Raw genomic sequence first — 7,013 nt, 5'->3', positions numbered from 1 at the left:
ACCCACTACAAATCAAGACAGAACATATTTTCATGTCTCCATCATTTACAGTACTCAAATAAATTGTTCTTTTAAACATTTGATAAAACATTTCAACTTCAGAGTAAGAAACTGTGCTTTGTTCTGTCCTCTGTCTTTCTAGGAAATACGCAAAAAAAAAACTTGAGATGAAAAAAGAAAAAGGGGAAGGGACAGAGAAAGCGAGTGAGGAGGAGAAGCATCGAGGTGACCCACCATCTCATGGACCAGTTTGGCATCTTATCAAAATGTATGTGCGTTGCCATGGGAACTACATAAGGCGCCCCATTGCACATGGTCCAATGCCGACTGACCATAGGATGAGTGACAATTAAAATGGAATGTAAAGTTACTCCACTGCACCTGACTTTTGCTCGGAAACTAATGGACTATTGCTTGCACATCTGCATTTGATGCTTATGCAGCATCATTTTTTTTTGTGGAAGAAACAAAAAATCCATAATGACAAAACTTTTCAGATAACACAACTAATACCACTATCATTCATCACCCATTACTCATTCTAAGTAATCAGACGAACGAAAAAAAAATCAATAAACAATGACAAAACAGATTATGAGGTCCCACCGAGATTTGAACTCGGATCGCGAGATTCAGAGTCTCGAGTGCTAACCATTACACCATGGGACCGCTGCCTCTTCCTCCGCTGTCACAGGAACATCAATACTCGGGTTCAAGATGCCAAGCCCTGTATTGGGATGGTGTAGTGTTGTAGTTGACTTTAATAATATCATGATAATCATGTAAACGCAAACACACACACACGCATGTATGTACAAGTGTATATGAACATATGCATGTATATTCATATGTATATGACATACTCACACACGCACACACTCACACACTCACACACACACACATACACGCGCGCGCACACACACACACACACACATACACACATTGTCCGAGACTTTTACTGTTTTAATAGAGTACGGTTCCACCAAAAAGTAACTACTTGGACAATGCTTCGATCGCTATTGCCATGGCAACAGCCCCTATCTTTCCTAGTTTGTGTTGGTTGTCGTAAGATTAGATAGAAAGGAAAAGTATAACCATTATTAACCACAGTAAAGGAGGCAGATAGTCAGTCAGAGCACGTCCGGATAGACGAACGCCAGCAAAATTGCAAGGAGATTCGGCTTGTAATTCGATTGTGTTCGACAGTACAACTGCACACCGCTTATGAAAACAAGCGACGTGAATAATGATAGTGGTATCATGCTAAATGTATCGCATGATGTACTAGTAATAACTGCAGAACTGGGAGCACAGTATTAAAGCATTGAAGCTCATCCTAACGACTACATGCATCCTCTGTACCTTCAGTCACTACATGGAGAGCTGATCAGGTTTAGAAAAAAAAAGTTTGCATCATAATAGAATATTGTCAGGAATGTAAATCGGAAAATGTACTTTGAAAGTAAGATAGGAGACGATGCGTTTTGGGATCATTTGTGTCTGTTAGGTGAAAATATGAGATTTTCATTTCGGGGAAAGTCTACAATTCAACGTTTTAAGGGACAGAGAACAGCAGCAGCAAAGACAGCAACAAAAAATGGAAAGTTTGTCTCTGTATCGTAGCGAGATGGTGATGAATACGTCATACAACATCTTCATATCAGGCTTAGATCAACGTTACGGCTAACGGAGAAACAGGGTCGACGATACCCTTATTACAACGAGACTATTAATTGGTCATGTAATACCAGCTAACAATGGCATATAATCAAAGATGTATGAAAATGTTTGTTTTTTTTGGACCGTCTATCATGAACACCCTTGCGAATATAGTGAGCCCATGCACATTTGCCAATTACCAATGCAGACGGGTAATGCTGCGCACTCTATGTCTGGTGCACTCGCGGAACCTGCGGAAGACGTGTGAGAAGAAAGGGATAGCCGCTCTGCATGCTCGCCCATATCAAACATTTTCTAGACTGATCATAGTGTGGCTTTCACTTGGCGTCTATTAAATTCGTGTGCGGCAAGCGAGGCAAGGAGAGAAAGAAAGAGATAGGGAAAGACAAGGAGAGAGAAAGGGAGAGAAAGGGAAAAGGGACACGGTCACGTGACACCGGTCGATACGACGACCAATTAAGTTTATAAATGGTCATGAATATTCATGTGAACTTTCGAAACCACTTCGAGCACTTATCGTCGATCGCGACATTAAACCGCGTCTTAACACAAATATCGAGTTGTTTAACACTGCATAAATAATAGCTGGAACGCCATAAGAGAGGAGAAAAATGGACGGGATAAAGGTGAATAACAAAATAGAGAGAGAGAGAATAGAGACAGAGAGAGAGAAAAGAGAGAAATCGAGTTAACTCCGAGATAGCTATTAAGCTATTATAGTCGCCGTGAAGGATGGGTTGTGAGTTGTGCTGTGACATTAAAAAGATGGCGAGCCGATTTCATATTCCATGGACTACATGCGCCGGTTTGTGCGTGGCTTGTTAATAGCCTATCACGACTAACCGTGGCCCAGAGTCCATAACATAGTGGCCGCAGGCGATGCGGCTCGACGCTAATTCCAGGCTTTTGTCGCGACTCGCAATGATGGATGATTATCGAGGTCTCCGTCGTGATCAATGGCCACTAAATCTGTTTTCATTCGTGGCCCGCTCGAGCTCGCATGGATGCGACACGCATCTCCCGGACGAGAGGAGCGGAAGAGGAGAGGAGATGAGAGGACGGGGGAGCAAGGGAGAGATGGAGAGGTAGAGAGGGAGGGATAAAAGTTGGGAGATGGCGAAAGGAAAGAAGATGGAGAGATGAGGAAAAAAGGTTGGGGGGGGGGGGGGACTGAGCGAGAGAAAGTAAATGATCGCCGTGAGATTTTGGATAAAATTAAACTTGAGAGACAGTGGAATGAAAAGGGAGACGATGTGAACCGCAGCGGCTGTTACCAGCAGCAAACACAAATAAATTCATTCCCTCTTTAAAAATGGCTGCATCAGCGCTTAAGGGCATTTGCATGTTAACCTTCGCTTGCTGAAATGCTCCTAAAGACTGTTTTTGATGTTCTGTTTGTCACAGTGTGGGTTTATTGCGTCATATGGGATCCACGAATGCATTTCAACGATATAACTATAGAAACGTATGACATGACGTGCGTGGGAAATAAGTGACAGGTGTCAATGTATAATGTGAACATTAGTGTCAACACGTAATAAACATCAAATTGAATGGTACATCACCGTAAGTTTCCTGTATTTTGACAAGTCTTTAGTAGGCGAGATGGCTAACTTTATCAAGATGATTTTTTTTTTCATAAAAGAGTGTATGACAGTCATGCTCAATATTATCATGTTTATAGAGTAACAAGAAATACCCTACGCTAAATTCCAGCTCTATAAACAGACCGGGGTTTTGTAATGATTGCAAAACAAGGCAGTGTACAATGATTTTTATTTCTATGCAAACACAAATACTCATATGTTGGACTATGCAATTCTGGACCATGTAGTTAGCGCCATAGGAGTATTGGTGCGCCCTGCACAAAAGTATTTTACTATTTTGTCATGGATATTTCGGCTTCTAGAAAGGAATGCGCTGTAATGAAGTAAACATCTTAATTTTTTCCAAGAAGTGAAGTGAATGAACCTTACTACGTCACAATATTTTCAAGCGGACTTCTCATTACTTTGTTTTTCTTCAGCTTTATTCCATCATTGTTATTTGGATATTTTCCTCCCGAAGGATAGATTCAAATGAGCAAATTAACGATGCGGTCGTGTAGATTTAGGAATAAGAGATGGAATACAAAATTTAGGTTGGTTTCGAGACGTTCCAGTGTGTTTTAATGTGTCTATGACGACTCCATCAAAGATGATAACTTTCTGGACGTGCCAGTTTGGAGTTACAGGTGAAGGTAAACGCCTTGGAGTGTTTCAGAACCTCTTTCGTAACTTACCACTGACAGCTGTTGATAATGCAGGGCCTGCGTGGTAATGTGCAGCTCATTGTCATAAGGCGACTTTTTTAACCCGTTTTTGTCCTTTTGATTAAAGGCAGCATTTGACAATGTTTAAATATCAGAGATGCACTTGCCAAAACGTTACTTATGTCAGTTGGATAGGTATTTAAATGATTTGGGTTGAAAAAAAAAGTATGAATAGAATACCATTCTCTTAGAGAGAAATTCTGTGAGTGACCGGATTTGCCGCACTAAAATTTCTCGGAAGGCAGTAGTACCGGCAGGAACTATTTGGTCAATAATTTACAAGTATGGTGATTTTGTTGTTGTTGTTGTCTTTGTTGTTATTGTTGCTATTGTTGTTGTTGTTGTTGTCGTTGTTTTGCTGTTATTGTGACAGCATATTTTCTTGTGTACGCTCTAGTGCTATGCAATCCATCTCAGGGCTGCCAACATCCTTGAAACTAGTTGAGAGTGAGACTCCCATAGGCCAATGCAAATTAAATAAAGTTTTAGAGTGAGAAAGGACCAAAATGAGTGAGTCTCACTCTCAATGAGTGAGAGTTGGCAGCCCTGCCATCTAAGCATCATCTAGTCAACGAAGTTTGACAGTTTTCGAGCCACCACAATGTTAAGCTAAAACGTAAAAAAACAGGAGCCCACACAGCTTCAGTTGCATTCAGTGTTACAACCGGGCCGAAAATACCGGTGTTGGCACCAAGTTCTTTCGGTTTCGTTCGAGAAGAGAGAACCGCTAACCATGAGTATTAACATTGCTATAGCTATCGCGCTCTCTGCTACTGGCTGGTGTGAGTATACAGTGCATGATGATGATGATGATGCTCGGTAATTATTAGTTACTGTTTCTGAGGAGACAGCAAACTACTATCTCTGCTTTTTAACAGTCTCCTCCCTTTGTAACATTTTTTGAATTGGTATGCTCATTGAAGCCACAATATCTATTGGACTTCAGTTTACAATATTTTCCTTCAAATGTTGCACTGATTTTGTGTAATGTATTTAAAATGTCTTACAGAAATTGCATTTTTAATGGAAATAAAAATAAATAAATAAATGAAAAATAAAAAAGAATGATGGTGATGATGATGATGGTGGTGGTGGTAGTGGTAGTGGTAGTAATGGCGATGATGATGTTGATGATGACGACGACGACAATGATGATGGTTACCATAATTTGCATCACTGCAGTAACGGTAGTACTCCTGGTGATGACAGTGATGATAATGAGGATTATATTGATGATGATGATGATGATGATGATGATGGCGGTGGTGGTGGTGGTCGTGGTCGTGTTAATTCTTACCAAAATCCCGGAGAGTTTCGTTTAGGTCCTTTGAAAACTCAACCAAGAAAGAGTACCATTAGTCTTTTTCAGCATACTGCAATACGTCATTGTCGTAATTGCCTTTATTACGGTACTGGTAGTTACAGCGTTATCACAATGATATTGTCTTCATTACGGTAATGGTAAAATTGTAGTTATATTGATTATGGCGGTGATCATGGTGATTATGAAAAACAAACAAACAAACAAAGAAGTAAACAAAGAGAGAAACAATTTGCAACCGAGCATCTTACCACGCAGAATGCCATCTCTCGAACGATCATGACAACATCACTATATATGGTCATCTTCACAATTGTAATGGCATTGACGTTGATCACAATCTTGACAGTGATAACCATGATCATCAATTGTTGCCATGACAACGACAAGATTTAGAATGGTAAATACTAGCTACAAGACGACGAAGATAAAATACAAAAATCTAGCGGTCTTGCACGGTCACATCGATGTGAACGGACACACATAACCATTTTCTACTTCACACGCCTTCGGATATTTTACAAAGGGAAAGTTGTATTTTAGTACTGTTTCAACTGTCACGGGTGATTTTCTGTTTGTTTCATTTCAGTGCCGAGCCCACAAAACATACTACAGTGGAAATTTCAAACAACGTATTATTTTCTCATGGTTGAAATGTGAACAATGTAACATACAATAGTTCGTCTTTGTAAACTTCATGGTATCTCGCAAAACGTTATCAAGCTTTCCAATGATTTTCAGACAGAAAAGATGAGTATAAAGTTTCACAACCAGAAAACCAACCATGAAGAATTATGTTCGCAAGTCTAAGTAGCTTCCGACACTGTAACCACTTCTGAACGGTTGTCGCTTCAACTTGCCCTGAACTTAAATAGTACAACCACAACCATTCACCATCTATTTGAAGTGTTCTAGTAATCAATGCTATAATAGTCATTTTATTGGCAACTGATGTGTTGACTGATATCAATAAAACCTGGGACTAAAAGGCACGGAAAATGATTTCCTCTAGTTACAATGGCAACAAGGTACAATAGGAGTTCAATATCAGAAGTAAAGACGTGATCTGAACTGGTATACCAGCATATTCTGGCCGAAGACCGACCACGCCCTAGCTGCCTCCCGATCTTTTCATTGCTGTTTTCCAATGTCTATAGGAGGACGTTCAAAGCTCGCCCATATCATTGGTAATGACTAGTTGTTTCAATGGTTAAAGGTATCGTTTACCATAGGGAACAGCGATTTAAAAATGTTCTAGTTATTACATTTGATGCATCTGTGTAGGTTAGTTGTACCACAGAACATCCTACCATTGAATTTTAACAATTTCGCAATATAGCCTAAATTGTAAGAAGATATCACTATTTTGCTCAATTAACCATAACTGTAGACAGTTTTTCTAGAAACAATTTTATTATAACTATTGTTCACATTTTGTATATTTAACAATACTTCACATTGGTTATACTGATTTAAATTTTTACATTGGTTGTTTCTATCCTTAACTCACATTTTAGAACTGTTTTGAAGCACTAAAGTGGGTTTTTGCTTCATCTGTGAATAGTCAATAATGCCTTTGACAGATAATAAAGAAGGAAAACGAATAGTGCGCAGTGATCATCCTGTATTCAATGAACTAGCTTCGGGTAATTTTAGATAGAGACAGAAGATAAAAAGAAACCAAACAACACAAAAAGAAAG

At 39.5% G+C, this 7,013-nt stretch overlaps 1 non-coding gene across 1 annotated transcript; it reads right to left on the bottom strand.

Annotated features, from left to right (window-relative positions):
- Positions 1 to 597: 597 nt before the first annotated feature.
- On the bottom strand, positions 598 to 669 carry Trnaq-cug (transfer RNA glutamine (anticodon CUG)). Its single transcript has one exon. It is a non-coding gene; the product is annotated as a tRNA-Gln (tRNA).
- Between the last annotated feature and the right edge of the window lie 6,344 nt (positions 670 to 7,013).

This window comes from Diadema antillarum, unplaced genomic scaffold (genome assembly GCF_040938485.1).
Source record: "Diadema antillarum isolate AM-2024a unplaced genomic scaffold, OU_Dant_1.0 seq00000860_RagTag, whole genome shotgun sequence".
NCBI classification, from domain to species: domain Eukaryota; kingdom Metazoa; phylum Echinodermata; class Echinoidea; order Diadematoida; family Diadematidae; genus Diadema; species Diadema antillarum.
Note: the sequence above shows the minus strand (reverse complement) of the source record. Positions and strands in the feature narration are given on the sequence as shown.